At 42.7% G+C, this 16,857-nt stretch overlaps 1 protein-coding gene and 1 long non-coding RNA gene across 2 annotated transcripts in view; one reads left to right on the top strand and one right to left on the bottom strand.

The window, feature by feature from the left end:
- The window catches only part of HS6ST3 (heparan sulfate 6-O-sulfotransferase 3), a 625,223-nt gene that overhangs the window by 503,218 nt on the left and 105,148 nt on the right, over nt 1-16,857 (top strand). The gene's annotated exons all lie outside the window — the stretch shown is intronic.
- LOC134566019 (uncharacterized) lies at nt 9,077-16,252 on the bottom strand. Its single transcript, XR_010083981.1, has 2 exons — nt 16,139-16,252; nt 9,077-9,298 (listed from the first exon to the last, which is right to left on the bottom strand). It is a non-coding gene; the product is annotated as an uncharacterized LOC134566019 (long non-coding RNA).

Below are 16,857 nucleotides of genomic sequence, written 5' to 3'. Positions count from 1 at the left end.
TGCTCCTGCAGTTTCACTGATGAATTCTTTGCAATTTGCGAGTTAAATCACTTTTGTTTTTGTTTATGCAGACCTAATGGCATCTTCCCATGGCCAGTATGAAAAAAATGTTCAATCAGACGTTAACTTGCTTTAGACATATTTGCCTCATTTTCTGTAAAGTAAACTAATCAATCACATGAGACTCCTGCAGGTTACAACAGGTTATTAACAGAGCAGGAGATAAGAAAATATAAACAGCATGTGTAACAAAGGAAACTTAAACATTAGATCTATCTTTACAGGAAGTATTTAGGAAGGTTGTGCAAGTGATTTGCAAGTAATTCACACCCAGGTAATACCTAAATCCTGGACTGTTATGTGTGCCTTAACCCCTTAAGGACCAAACTTCTGGAATAAAAGGGAATCATGACATGTCACACAAGGGGTTAAAGAAAGGGTTGAGGAGCCCGGATGTAGACTCCAGAAAGCAAAGGATTTGTATTTGTTTGGTCTGTCTTCGTGGTAGACGTTGTTTTCTAACAAGTTATGCATACAAAACACATTTTTATACAAATTCAGCAGCAATTTTTTCAGCATACTTAACGATAGTGATATGATTGATAATCAGGTTCTATTACTGTGGAGAAAACATCATAGACCAATGTGTTTGGAGAAAGTTTAAGACAGATTAGTGCAACCCATATATTATTGGCCTTTCTGCTTCTTAAAATTGTTATCGGCTTTCAGCAGCATTATGTGAGATTAATAACCATGTTTATAATAAATAGAATTCTCTCATTTAAGGTAACACAATAACTGGAGGGAATATTACAAACCAATTCTTTTTTCATATATTTTTTGTAATATACATACATCCTTTACATTTCATATGTTTTGCCATAAATATACTTTTAGTAATTAGTATCATGAAATCAGGGCATCCTATTTAGATATAAACAAATATATTTGATAGATGGGCAGAAAGACATACACTTGCAAACATACATAAACTAATTGGTTAAATAGAATGCATAAAGGGAAATTAAACAGTAGGAAGAAAGAAATACAAAATATTTTAATGCTGTATTTACTACAATGAATAGAGAGAGGATACACAACTAAACTACTTTAGTTAACATATTTGGAGATGCAAATGGAGATATTTCTATACATTGACTGCAATATGATACAAACAAATGTATACCTTTTAATTACCCTTGTTAAAGCTAAATCGCATATGACATATTAGAGATGAATAAGAGGAATACACTCCAAATACATTCGTAAACATTAAAACATTTGAGACTAGGGGGAGTGGCCAACAGCGAACGGCACCAGACACGTTTTCCCAGAGCTCCGACAGAGGCCTGCAATAAGCCAGTATTTGCTGAGGAAACAAGTTCCGTTCTCTGAACCAACACATTCCACCCCCCCAACTGAAAGTATGGGGCACAAAAATAAGATATCCCCTGATATCAGTCTTTCTTTTGAAAGAGCCGTGGAGTGCTTACCTCCCAAGGTAGCAACCGTGGTGCAAAGAGAAGTTTAGGCCTCAGAGGAGTCCCACGAGGACCAGGAGTCACATCTCTTGAATGAGTCTGGCAGAGAGTACAGAGAGTTGGAGTCAGATGAGGACTCTTCCCCCTCTACCAAAGCGGATATTAAAAAAGTACTTCTAGATTTAAGGCATATGTGGAAGTCTGACCTTAAGGAAGCCCAAACAGAAATGGGGTCATTCAGAAAAGGCTAGACACCACTGAAGAGAGAGCCAAGGCTAAAGATGGCCATATACAGGCTACTCAGAGCCAAATGGAAGGCCTAACCTATCAAGTTCAGAAACTGAGCAGGGCAGTGTCTGTGCTGGGATCTAGGCATAGAAGAAGGAACATATGACTCAGGGGTGTCCCTAAGGGAATGGGAAGAGAGGAACTGCTGCACTTTACCAAGAAGCTGATTGCCACAATGTGTCTTGAGGAAAGTGCTGACGCTTCACCTGTGATATCAAAGCAGCGGTGGCCCTGGACGTGGCACCCAGAGACACTATTATAGTTACAAAGGATGTGACAGCAAGATCCCCATTCATGGCTCGATCTAGGGTCCTGGGGACGATACAATTTGAAGGTTGCTCAGAGCACTATATAAGGATCTCCCATTTACAGTTCTGGCTGAAAGAAGACAACCGGCTCCGGTTGCAAAAAGACTGATGGACCACTTTGTCAGGTACTGCTGAGGCATGGAGGGCTCTCTCATGATAACATAAGAGGATACAACACTCACTTTGACCCCTGCAGAAAACCCAGAGTAATTCCTCAAAAGACTTGGGGTGTCAACCAGGCCGCCAGCGCCTACTGAAGCAATCCCGGAAGAACCGGGTTCAACGTTCGGTCCTATTGAAAGAACTTTCTGCATGCAGATGATCTACTGTCCGCTGACTGCAATTTAGAACATAACCATACTGCCACGTTACTCAGCTTAGTTAAACTGTCATGCTTATCACAAGTTCAGTAAACTTTATCTCAAACCGGCTTACATGCAGTCCTTATTCATTTTTGTTATCTAAAGTATTCATTAAGCAGAATGTCATGTACCTTTGGATTTCACACAATAATTATCCCACTGTGAATATTGTTTTTAAAGCACTGGTGATTTGTATGCTGTATTTCATTTATTATGCTAATAGTCGAATAATGTGCTCCTTGTGTATCTTTACAGTTAATGCACTGCTTTTATATAATATGGAAACATATATATTGAGTATTAAAATTTAATAAAATACAAATTGAAAACATTTTATATATTTGAGACCCTGAATTTTTGTCATACAGTTTTCCAGTTAGTTGACCAAAACCAGTGTACCCAGATGCACCTCACACTGTTTGATACAGAAATGATAAAATTACAGGAGAGGTAGAAACCTGCCTTCTTACAATAGTGCATCTTGCTGTCATCTCTTTCCAAAGTAAATGAAGCACATACACATGCACTCAGACATCCACCTGATCTATAAGAAAACGTGATTCATCAGACCAGGCAACCTTCTTACATTGTTCCATGGCCCAGCTCTGATGCTCATGTCCTCATTTAAGAGGCTAGGCAGCCCAATACGCAGCAAACTGCAATGCACTGTGTATTCTGACAGCTTTCTATAATGACCTGGAGTAGCTCTTTTGTGTGATCAGACAAGATGGGCTAGCCTTCAGTCCCCAAGTGCATCAATGAACCTTGGGCTCAAGACCCATACACCGGTTCACCAGTTGTCCTTCCTTGCACCACTTTTGGTAGGTACTAATCACTGCATACCAGGAACACCCCACAAGACTTGCCGTTTTGGAGATGCTCTGACACAGTCATCTATCAATTACTTTTTGGCCCTTGTCAAAGTCCCTCATATCTTTTCACTGGCCAATGTTTCCTACTTCCAACACATGAAATTCAAGAACTGACCATTCACTTGCTGTCTAATATATCCTACCTCTTGACAGGTGCCACTGTAATGAAATAATAAATGCTATTTACTTCACCTGTCAGTGGTTTTAATGTTGTGGCGGATCAATGTGTTACTCAGTAGGTATGTTATAGACATTTGTGTTCCTTTTATCTTTCTATGAAATACTAAGCATTTCCGGTATGCAACATTCTGATATTATGCAATCTATATTGTACATATAGATGTTGCTTTTCCTTTGAACGAGTCTGTGTGTAGTGTTCTTGTGCTCTGTTCTTGCAATGTAAAACATGGCTGTTGTAGAGTTACAGCAATATTTACATTGCAAGTCTAAACATATCTCTACTGTCTGTCTTCCTGATTATCTTTTTACAACAATAGCTGCCCATTAAATATATTTTGTATTATTACCATCCTCAACTTTTGGAATGGTGACCAATAAACCTGAGGAAGTTGTGAAGTTATTGAAATATGGGATGTGCTGAACCTTTAAGTCAAAAGGGGTTCTTATATTAAATAATATAGTAGGGATTGCATGCACTAGAGACCACCACATGGGGATCACAGGAAAGGATATCCACTTTGAGATCAGTGGTTGATTGTGCTTTAAACAGATTTAAAGACATGTTTTTACTGCAAGAATGTTGAAACAAGTTTTGTAGCATCTACACTATTGTAGGCTTTCTCTTCTCAATTTACATTTTCAACCATAACATACAACAAAGGCTTCTTCTTTTTGAATTGCTAGAGTGCATGGTTCAGTTAATCCATAGCAGAATTACAATATCGCGTTGTAAAGGCAAAGAATAGAAAATACTTTTACTTATATGTATTTTGATTTGCCATAAATTGTCTGGGCTTTCCAATTTCATATTTCATTTGTTTATGTGATGTATTTTTTTTTCTAGTTTTACACTATTTTCATAACAAAGATGGGGAAAATCTGGGGTGGGGACGAACCACCATGCTAGCCGGACGCAAGTAACCATAGCTCCATGGGTCTTTAGCTATTTAGTAGATCAAATAAAATCTCAGCACTGAATTTAAGCAGGAAACCCACAGCGTTGCGCCCTGATGCCTCCTGGTACAGCTGGCAGGTCCAATATCGGGCAAATTCGACGGGAGAGTCGGCGGCTCCGAGGCTGTGGCCAACCTGGGCGGGGAGTAAGGTGGATGGCCGCTGCTCTGCTCCTTGTCCGACTGCTGCACTCAGGCATCTTGAATTGCCTACTATCTGGCTCCCCCCCCCCCCCCTTTGGACTGGTGGGGGATATCCCTGTCCCCATTGCGAAGGCTGCAAGAGTCTCCAGACTGGGGCATCTAGAGGCAAAGAGGCCTATTCTCCAAAATGGCTGCGAGACCATGTGGTGCTGACTCATGCCCGCAACCCGAAGACATCATGGTTAAATCCAGAATTTTCTGGCTCAGATGAGGGAGCGATAGGCAGGACACCTACCTCATCACCTCCAAAACATGACTGGCACCCTCAGAATCTCAGAAGAGAAGTCTTCCCGGGCCACAAGCTACAAGAGGAGGAAACCGCACTCACCACCCATACCCTCTAAGGGCTTTGCGGCAAAGGCGCCGCCGACCTCACAAGCTGCGCCCCACAGGGATAGTAGCTTTGGATTCTGTTCGGGTCCGGGACAGTGGAGCAGGGGAGATTTCTCTGAAGCATGCCTGGGGCTGGCCTGGAGTGGCTCCAGTGTCCAATCTCTGAGATGGAATACAGCTGGACATATGCTTACTCTTCCCTAGACGGGGCATGGGTTGACCTGTCATGTAGTGAAAGGCTATCACATTCCTCAGGTCTACAACAGTTCTCCCTAAGCTTTATTTGGGCTTTGACATATCACAAGTCCGGCAATTCTAAGCATTAAATTCTATGTCTGGTATTTGGGTCAGTCAGCCAGCCGCATGGCATTCTATACAGTGGCACCGGCTACTTAATTCAGAGGCCACATATGTCCCCCGCGGAGTGTATGGAGTTAACTAGCAGCATGTTATCTCCAACCTTATTAAGTGTTTACTCTTTTATTCCAGAAGTTTGGTCCTTAAGGGGTTACAGGTACACTCAGATTCATGTATGATGACTTGAAGTGGCCGAGATAGGTAATTTTGTATTATTAGCCAACGGTGTGACAAATTACCCCGCAGTTTATCTAGTTTAACTTGTACTTATATGCTTAAAAAATGTGCTGTAAATATGATTGCCATGCTCCATTTTACACTATTCTTTTTTCCATAACCTTGCGAGTGTTGACATTGAAAGATTGTCTGTTAAACTCAAGCACATCAAAAATAAAGATTGACAAAAAAAAAAAAAGATGGGGAAAATCTATATAATTAAGCTTTTATCATCCAAATTTACTTTTTGCTAAAACATTTTTGATAATTTTTTTGTGGGAGGAAGGGGTGACATAAACTATTAAGTAGGTAAATAGAAATAAACTGTACTTATTTTTTCTGAAAGATGTGATAAGTGTTTTTTCTGGACCATGATTTAATTAAAGAAACATCCCCCGAGCACTATAACAACCTATTTGAGGTGAAATAGGAGGTTCTTGGTGCTAGCTTAAACTGTTTAAAGCCAAAGTCTTTGTTCCTGCACACATCTCCTTGCCTCTCTGCCCTTCTATTTTCGAAAAATCTCTATCCCGGAAGACTCTTGCACAATGTGGTAGTGGCACCACTTATTGGCTGTGACACTATCAGCCAATCAGTGAATCCCCATTCGTAAAAATGGCTTCAAAAAGGGAATGCTACATAGAAATAATAAGAACTAGAAAATAGGTACTGTGCTTCTATATTCACTATAATTCACTGCATTTCGATCTTGTAAGTTTTAGTTTTACTAGCGAACTAGATGAGTGACAGATTTCAGATAATGCTGTCAGAGGGATTCCTTGTATACAACAGAGAAAGCAGATATCTTGCGGCTGAAAAATGAGGAGTGACTGATTGAATATTGCCTTGTCTATTTGGTTATAATAATTGTACACTATACTTTTATTAAATGACTTGTCAATTTCATATATAAACTTGAGTGAGTTTTTTTTTGTTTAGAATCAGTTGATCATTTTCTGAACCAATTTAAACATTTTGAAAGACACCTTTGCGCTGATAAACAGATCATATTAAACAATGTTTATATCATATAGAACATCTAAACCTAAATTTTCTCCATGTGACCTGCATCTCCCCATATTCCTACTGTATGATTAAAGGACACTATAGGTACCAGAACAGCTTAGTGTAATGATTCTCGGTCATTGAGACAGTAACTGCACGCTGAGCAGTGCAGAAAGAAACGACAGTATACACACTGCTGCCTAATGCCATTTCTTGTGATTGTTACTCAGACAGCCACTAGAGGGACTTACTAGATGAAGGACTTTAAAGATTGCAGAACTGACATTCAGGTTTTCCACACTCTGCACACTCCTCATAACGATTCATTAACTCAAGGCATTTCTATGAGAAAATAGTTGGCATAGCCTAGCATTATGCAGCTAATTCGCACTAAAGTCTAATTATTCCCTATGGGAAAGCATTAGATTGGCTGAGATAATTATTACTGATGTGTTCAGTTTGGGAGATGGGGGTATACCTTTTTAATACATTTTTTGGTGTTAGTGGCTACTATTAATTTTACAGTTCCTGCATAAGATATTGTGAAACATGTGAAAACTTGTAAATCCAATAAAAGATAAATGCTCAAAATCAGGACATAAATGATTTTGTTCTGTTGCTGTAATAGGAAAAACCAGGGACAAATATGTCTTTTTCACTTTTTTTTATTGATAATAAATGGTTTATGCACTAATGCAATGTATCAGAAGAATGCCTTGTCTGTGTCTGAACATTAAAAGAAAAATGGGTAAATTGCAGTTGAACAAGCACATAGCAAAACTGTTTGTGTCTTTTGTGGCTTACTAAACAAAAAAAAATCTGTACTAAAGTTAAGGTGCATGAGTGATTTCAATATTGATGTTTTGTAACATTCCAACATAGATTTTACAGTATTCCACATGAATCCAACCAAAATAAAAATGAAATTTTCAAATAGACTCACATATTTGATTTGAATGAAGCAAAATATGACGAATTGTGAAATAATCCAGTCTGTGATAAATTAAATAAATCAGGTATCCACAGTCATCTCTCATATTCTAGGCATTACAGTGATTAATATATACACTTTTATTTAAATCTCTCTGCATTTAAATAACCAGCACTATAAACTATGTGAGCAAAAGTGGATTAGAAAAAACATTATACTAAAAATGTAATCAATAAAATTGCTGTTTAAGATAAGATACACATGTGAATCCCCAAATCCCTACTGGTTTTTCTTTGCAATGTTAAATGTCATAGTTAGATGTAAATCATGAAAGAAAGTCAGTACACAATGAAACAATTAGTGCTTATTATATGGAATCGTGGCATCATTAAGATAAATATGCACGGATTTAGAATATGATACATATATATAATGTCAGGTCCCCTGCCCCCGCGTCCCGCTCGCGGTGACCTTGCTTACATCGTCTGCGCGAGCACCGTCATCTGGTCCCTGTCCCCAGACTGGCAGTGTGTCTGACGCTGCACGCTCCAGAGCAGCTTCCTTATGTGTGCTGCACCCGGTCATGCGACCCAGAACACAGTGATGACCTCAGAGACCACAAGGGAGGGAAGAAACTCCTCCCACGTGTTGTGGTTAACACTAATTGGAAATTAGCCAATCAGACGCACCCTGTGTGTATATAAGCTAACCCCTCCCTTGCCTCAGTGCCCTGTTGTGGTCTCTGGTTTACCATTGAGCGTTGCACTTGGTATTTGGATTTCCTGGTTACTGATATTTGGCTTTGACTCTCGTTATTCCGTCTCTCTGTTTCCCTTGACCTTGGCTCGTGTTTTGACTATCCCTTTTTGCATAACCCGACCATTCTAAGGATCGGTATTGCAATTCTCTCTACTCTGTCCTGTCTGCAAGTTAGGGTTCCCTAGTGAACTTTACATATAGAGAAAGAGAGAGTTGCATATTATAATGGTAACTGTATTGCAAAGGCACACAAGCATAATGAAATCGCTCTTACTTATTTTTATTACATAAGCACACAACTGGCTTTATGAGTCATGCAATAAAACATATAATAAAGACATTATAGGAAAAACTGGATGCAGTCACTTGTATTGAGCAACAGTCCTATCAATCCTGAAAAGACATTGATAAAATGATTAGTGCCAATGACACACACAGCAGGACAAGTCTTCTTGTACAACAGCAATTTGTCTGTTTTTTGAGGATGCAGACGACAAATAGTTTCTGCACTGCTGCATATTTGGCATAAAAGTGTACATAGTTCCATTATAATGAACAGAGATAGAGATAATGAATATATGATCTAAGTTTAGTGTACTGTATTATTCATGAATACAATCCTTGTTTACCCACACTCTCTTGAAGTGATAAGTGATAGAATATATCATGGTGTGTCTGTTAAATCTTTCATAGATAAATATAGTATATCTTTAGTAGCTCTTTCTTAATCAGTTTGCACCTATTTCACACTGTATGGTACATGACTAATTTGGGATTATTCTAGCCTTGGTGTCTAAATAAATTTTATTAAAGACAGGAGGCGGATATTTGCTAAATCCTTATTTACTGATACCGTCAGCAACAAAGAAACAGTTAACAGAGGCAGAAAAACAACCAATCAGAGAACAGATGGGCATATAAAACCTGCAACACGATCTTCCCACTTTCTCTTTCTTTGATGAGGCCAAGCAGGAGATAAACGGAAATAAAACAGAACATCATCCACAGCAGAACCACAGCCAATGTAAACAACACCAGTCCAGATTAAACTGAAGTTAAAGAGAGAAATATGTGAAAGCAAACTGTGTATAAAACGCGTAACAATAAATCAACAAAGACCAAGCAATACGTAATGAATAGTTATGAATGAACAGGAAGTTGCAATCAAAAACAATAGTAATGACAATAACAACAAGCAAATACTTGCATAAAAATGCGGAACAAACAAACAAACACGACAGACATACAAAAGAGACATTGGATCAGGAGGGAAGCGAAAAAAAATGTATCCTATCTTTAGTAAAATTTAGATGATTCAAACACCAATTAAACTAGGGTACTCCTCACCCATAAAGCACTTCAGCAAGCTTTTGAGGTGTGGAGTGATCCTTTAAGGAACTGAATAATTATAAAAGAACAGCATGTGGCAATGTATGGGAATTCTTAAACTATAAACTGTGGAAAACTAACCTGCGCTAAATGTTTGTGAAAAACTATATTGTATTGATCTGCGGTCCAACTGCAGTCAGAACTTAAATGCAATTTAATTAGGGGTCAGGAGAACATTATTTTATATTTTTTGTTTAGTATCAATGTAAATTGCAGTATTTTGGAAAATAAACCATTCTGTGTGTACTGTTTTTTATAAAATATGTGTATTTGCAACTCTTGTCTATACATTTATATTTGTACTGAATTCCAACAGGGGGTTCTAGCCATTCTACATACTCACAGAAACAAATGTATTTGTACACATTGTTCATGTAGATCCAACATGATGTTCTCTATATAGTTTGTCAACATTAAAATGACTTTGCTCAGATACTCTTCATTGAATATGTTTGTACTGCTCATCCTACCACATGAAGGCAGAACCATTTCTCTGATTCAGCACTGACCTCATAGCTACATTTATCATTGGACTAATAGAAAACCCTGCCAGTCATGTTGTCACTTCTGTCCAGCCTTGGGTAACAGCGTCATCTCAATTAACAAGTTATTCTATAATGTAGAATAAGCCTCTATTACTTTACTAGCTGAACAAATTTTAATGTGCATTTTAATTCCATGTCCTGCTGCTGCATAAGATAAGATATTTCCAGAAGAGAATTAAATTGTTCATTCTTCCATCCTTAGGATATGTGCCTAGCTAGATTACTGGTACTGCAGAGCCTTGCATCTACACCACCATAATTGGTGTCTCAATCAGATGTGTACCTATCAGGAGTGTTGTTAGGTTCCAGAAATACCTGAGACTAACACCCAAAGAATATCTCAATGACCCCTACACTAACCAAGAGGTGGGCACATTATGTCCTTTCCTATCTACCCATGATATCAATGAAAGCATTGCTGAAAACAAGCACATACTGCATATCAGAGGTGGCTCTCTAATTAGTCAAGTTATTATCCAGAGATTCGGCCCCCAACTAGCAATACCTATGGTACCAATCATGTTTTTCAAGTGCAATTTTTCCCACATGACGAACGGATAAATTATTCACATGTTTGAGGGGTGAGCGTTTATTTTCAGATTTAAAGTTTTTTTTTTTGTTTTTTTTTGCCGTGCCATCTTATAAATTTATTTATAAAATATTTTACCATGAAAGATACATTGAGATTTCTCTCGTTTTCAAGTATGTCCTGGGTCCACAAATAAATAGAGATGCATTTGTGCCAACGCAGTGCTAAAATGTACCGTATTTATCGGCGTATAACACGCACTTTTTCTCCCTGAAAATAGGGAGAAAATCATGGGTGCGTGTTATACGCCGATATCCCACATTTACTTACCTGTCTTGAAGCGTGGGCCGGCTTCACAGCGCGCACCGCGGAACTGGAACTTAAATTTCAGGTTCCGGTTTCCGGCGGGACTGAAAGGAAGTGTGCACACTATTGTGTGCACACTTCCTTTCAGTCCCGCCGGTACTGGAACTTAAATTTCAGGTTCCGGTTTCCGGCGGGACTGAAAGGAAGTGTGCACACTATTGTGTGCACACTTCCTTTCAGTCCCGCCGGTACTGGAACTTAAATTTCAGGTTCCGGTTTCCGGCGGGACTGAAAGGAAGTGTGCACACTATTGTGTGCACACTTCCTTTCAGTCCCGCCGGTACTGGAACTTAAATTTCAGGTTCCGGTTTCCGGCGGGACTGAAAGGAAGTGTGCACACTATTGTGTGCACACTTCCTTTCAGTCCCGCCGGAAACCGGAACCTGAAATTTAAGTTCCAGTTCCGCGGTGCGCGCTGTGAAGCGGGCCCACGCTTCAAGACAGGTAAGTAAATATGGGACAGAGGGAAAGTGCACTAGGGGACACTATGGGGGGGGGGACACACTATGGGGGGTGGAGAATAGTATGGGAGGGGGGGAAGAATACTATGGAAAGGGGGAGATACTATGGGAGGGGGTGGAGAATACTATGGGAGGGGGGGGAAGAATACTATGGAAAGGGGGGGGACACTATGGGAGGGGGTGGAGAATACTATGGGGGGGGAGAATACTATGGGAGGGGGGGGATTACTATGGAAAGGGGGGGGGACACTATGGGATGAGGGGGGGGAATACTATGGGAGGAGTTGAAATTTCCTGGAATTTCCTTCTGGAAATGAGGTGCGTGTTATACACCGGGGCGTGTTATACGCCGATAAATACGGTACTTCTGTTGCTGCAGTATTGCCAGTTAGGTCCTACTGTTCAATCAGTGCATAGACATTCTTAGAAGAGGTATATTTTGCTCCTTTAAATCATCGTATTCATAATGGGATATTACTGCTTTGAGAAGATTAGATGAGCACTGGACAGGTAACAGCCTGACTGCCTTAGCTTTAAATCAGCAATGCACAAAATTATATCTGGTTAGCTCAGTTCTGAGGATGGAAAATGAAAGAAAAAATAACTCAGATGTGTTATTTCTCAAAATTCTAGCAGCCTAGAAGCTTTAATGACACTGAGTTTAATTATTTTGAACTAGTAATAGGAAAACAGTATGGAGGAGACAGTTTGTATCAGAAAACGTACTGTGCTGGGCCAGGTCTCACCTGGTACATTGCCAAGTTCAGTGACTCCTTTGTCAGCATAGAATCTAATGGAGATTTTGTTCCTTAGTAAAGCAGATTTAACCACTCACAATATTGAAGAAGAGGCTTAAATGGTGACATAAGTGGAAAAAAGTGTCACCCCTCATTTATTCTATATGTAACCTCTTCTAAATAATTCTCCTTATATATCACCACAATGTTTTTTTATTTCCCTCCCTCTTACTTTTTCTTTATTTCTGTGTCTACATATTGTGTATACATATATGCACTAGTCAACATTAGATTTTGACGACTAACTAAAAGTTAGTCCTCAAAATAAAGTGTTTTTAACATATGCAAAGTCTCTTGTCTGGAGACAAATCTACCTTCTCAGCAATTAAATTCTGCTCACCAAAAAACAACAGCACCTAATATATATTAGAAAATGAGATCCATATCTACCATGTAATGGGGTACATATCATTAGGATGTAAACCTGAACTGAAAAATAAAAAGTAAAAAAAGCACAACATTTTACCAGAGAAGACAGGCCTAGCATTGAGGTGTGCCTCAGAAAACCTGATGCACACCTAACCCACACCTCTTAAAGTATCATTGCTGTATTGGTTATAGTGTCAGGAGTTCCCTGTTGCACCGCCCCCCAATGTAATTAGTTAAACCATTTTCAAATGGTTTGACAACATACCTTGGGTCTGACAACTGCCAGATGCCTCTTCTGGGAGAGCCAGAAGATATCTGCTCTAAGCAGAGGCGGCTCTAGACTTTATGAGGCCTTAGGCGAAACGCAAACATGAGGCCCCACTAACAAAAAAAAGGTGTCACATATACACATTGCTGCACTGTCTAGCTGGTATGTGCCTGAGAGTGTGTCTGACAGAGTATCCTTGTGTGTGTGAATGTATGTCTCTGAACATGTTTGCGTTTTTGTCTGAGACCCTATGTGTATGGGGTAGCTGCTTGAAGTGTGTTGTGTGTATGGGGGGGGGGGATGGTGAGAGGGAGAGGGGGTGAGAGGGAGAGGGGGGGTGAGAGGGAAAGGGGGGGGTGAGAGGGAGAGGGGGGTGAGAGGGTGAGAGGAAGAGGGGGGGTGAGAGGGTGAGAGGAAGAGGGGGGGTGAGAGGGTGAGAGGAAGAGGGGGGGTGAGAGGGTGAGAGGAAGAGGGGGGGTGATGGTGAGAGGAAGAGGGGGGTGAGAGGGTGAGAGGAAGAGGGGGGTGATGGTGAGAGGAAGAGGGGGGTGATGGTGAGAGGAAGAGGGGGGTGATGGTGAGAGGAAGAGGGGGGGTGATGGTGAGAGGGAGCGGGGGGTGATGGTGAGAGGGAGCGGGGGGGTGATGGTGAGAGGGAGCGATGGGGGTGATGGTGAGAGGGAGCGATGGGGTGATGGTGAGAGGGAGCGGGGGGATGATGGTGAGAGGGAGCGGGGGGTGATGGTGAGAGGGAGCGGGGGGGTGATGGTGAGAGGGAGCGGGGGGTGATGGTGAGAGGGAGCGGGGGGTGATGGTGAGAGGGAGCGGGGGGTGATGGTGAGAGGGAGCGGGGGCTGATGGTGAGAGGGAGCAGGGGGGTAATGGTAATATGAGAGTGAGAGGGGGGTAATGTGAGAGTGAGAGGGGGGTAATGTGAGAGTGAGAGGGGGGTAATGTGAGAGTGAGAGGGGGTGAGGCTGAGGGTGGTGACGGAGGGTTATGCTGAGGGTGGTGGGAGGGGTGATGCTGAGGGTGGTGGGAGGGGTGATGCTGAGGGTGGTGGGAGGGGTGATGCTGAGGGTAGTGGGGGGAGATTCTGAGGGTGGTGGGGTGATGCCGAGGTTGGTGGGGGTGAGTCTGAGGGTGGTGGTGAGGCTGAGGGTGGTGGGGGGTGAGGGTGGTGGGGGGAGGTGATGCTGAGGGTAGTGGGGGTGGTGAGGCTGAGGGGTGTGATGCTGAGGGTGTTTGGGGGATGATGCTGAGGGTGGTGGGTGGTGGGTGGTGATGCTGAGGGTGGTGGGGGTGATGGTGAGGGGGTGGTGAGGCTGAGGGTGGTGGGGGGTGATGGTGGTGGGGGTGAGGCTGAGGGGTGTGGGGTGTGAAGCTGAGAGGGGTGATGCTGTGGGTGGTGGGGTTGAAGGTGAGGGTGGTGGGGGGTGGTGAGGGTGAGGGTGGTGATGGTGAGGGTGGTGAGGGTGGTGAGGCTGAGGGTGGTGATGGTGGGGGTGGTGAGGCTGAGGGTGGTGGGGGGTGATGGTGAGGGTGGTGGGGGGTGATGGTGAGGGTGGTGGGGGGTGAGGCTGAGGGGGGTGGGGGTGAGGCTGAGGGGGGTGGGTGGTGATGCTGAGGGTGGTGGGGGTGATGGTGAGGGGGGTGGTGAGGGTGAGGGTGGTGATGGTGAGGGTGGTGAGGGTGGTGGGGGGTGGTGAGGCTGAGGGGGGTGATGGTGGGGGGTGGTGAGGCTGAGGGTGGTGGGGGGTGATGGTGAGGGTGGTGGGGGGTGAGGCTGAGGGGGGTGGGGGTGAGGCTGAGGGGGGTGGGGGGTGAGACTGAGGGTGGTGGGGGGTGATGCTGAGGGTGGTGGGGGTGATGGTGAGGGGGGTGGTGAGGCTGAGGGTGGTGGGGGGTGATGGTGGTGGGGGTGAGGCTGAGGGGGTGGGGGTGAGGCTGAGGGTGGTGGGGAGGGTGGTGGGGGCTAGGGGTGGTAAGGCTGAGGGTGGTGGGGGGTGATGGTGAGGGTGGTGGGAGGATGGTGAAGGGGGGTGAGGCTGAGTGTGGTGGGGGGTGAAGCCTACCTTGATTTCCCTGGTGGTCCAGTGGGCTCCCTGGTGGTCCGGTGGCCACTGCTCACAGTCTGCAGCTCCTCAGAGCTGCAGACCGTGTAATCTCGTGAGATTTCAGAGCGTTGCCGTGGTAACCCGCGGCAACGCTCTGATTGGCCAATTCTCGCGAGTCACGTGGTCTGCAGCTCTGCACACTGCGGAGCTGCAGACCAGAGTCTGCGATGGTGGCCGGGCAGCCAGGAGGGGCCTCGCACCCGGCGGCATACCGGGCAAGCCGCCGGGCCCCCTTCTGGTGTCAGGTCCTCGGTCAGTGACCGAGGACCTGATACACTCTGCCAACAGGCGGTTTAGGCGGCCGCGAGGCCCCCGCCAGTGCGAGGCCTTAGGCGGCCGCCTAAACCGCCTAATTAGAGAGCCGCCTCTGGCTCTAAGCAAGCCCGGTGGTGCAGGGCTCAGCCCAATGGATGAGAGTGCTCAGCTGATGCTCTCAGCCTATGAACTGACCCTGAACTGTAGGAATTAACTGAGTAAAGCTAAAGTAAGCTCCTAGCTGTAGGTTCTAGCTCTCCTGGAAACTGCAGGGGGGGAGGATGGGGAGTGGAGGGAAATAGAGCCCTGTGGACCTTAAGTAAAAAGTTCAAAAGTGCACTTTAGTAGCTATGGTGCTTTGGGTGTTGCTATAACATCTATAGAAAATGGATTAAGAGACAGTAAATAGTAATTTTGCAAAATTACTTATATTCAAATCATATAATGACAGTGTGAGCTTCTGAAAAATGTTCTTTTATAATACAGTCCTTAAGCTTAAGCTGGCCCGTTTATCTCATTTGTTTTTGTGCCTTATTTATCCAATTAAGTTTGTTTATCAGTAATTCAAAATGAAATGTTAACCTGAGGCTAATTAACTTAAAAGTATCCTGTATCATGACCCACAGGCAGATGTTCAACTATTAGTCATCCAATTAATATATTCAAGTATCTAGCAATTATGTTTTATATTATGCTATGGGTCTTTAAAAAAGAATGGAGAAAACATCCCATTTCACAGTGGTGTATTGTGAACGGCAAAAGAAACAAAAATTGCAAATGTATCGGTTCTCACCAGCATTGCCTCCACTCTCCGCAGGGTCGAGAATGTACATTGGTGTATGGTCATATCTGCAGATGTTGGATGTTTTCCTTCCTAGGCAGAGGGAGCAAAATAGAATCTTGTACCAAGAGTAATGAGTGCTACTGTTTTCTTCAGTAGCAAAACAAACAAGTTTATCTTGGCAGATGTTGCTCTGCTTCAAGCAGTACAATTGAGAAGGGATACCTGCAGAATGAAGATAAGCTTTTGTGCTTTGACTGCGGGCAGATCAAATATTACTCAGCATCCTAGGGAAACTGTCACTTGAACTATTACTAATTCACAACAAAAGAAATACACATGGCAGACCTTGCTACAATTAAAAGCCTCGGCAGAGAAATACATCTTAGTTTACATACTGATGCCTTTGGGGGCCTATCGAGTAAAAAATATAACCATTTATGCACAAGAAGGTCTCTGGAGAAATGCCATTAAGCATACTTCACTTTTTAAATACTCCTTAGAACCTCAAAATCCTAGCTATGTAATTTTGAAAGCAGCAAATTGAGCACATTACAAATTAAGTTTTGTGCCATTTTCAAACATAGGTCACGGTAAAAAAAAAATTGGATCTGATGATGGCCAAGATTCTTCTATTGTATTAGAATGCTGTTGGAAAAAACACTTAGTCGTGCAATTAATACTAGAAATCAATTATGAATGTTGTTTGTTTCTTAGTTAATTAGCAAGAT

This window comes from Pelobates fuscus, chromosome 1, assembly GCF_036172605.1.
Source record: "Pelobates fuscus isolate aPelFus1 chromosome 1, aPelFus1.pri, whole genome shotgun sequence".
In the NCBI taxonomy this organism is placed as follows: Eukaryota; Metazoa; Chordata; class Amphibia; order Anura; family Pelobatidae; genus Pelobates; species Pelobates fuscus.
This window is presented reverse-complemented; position numbering and strand designations above follow the sequence as displayed.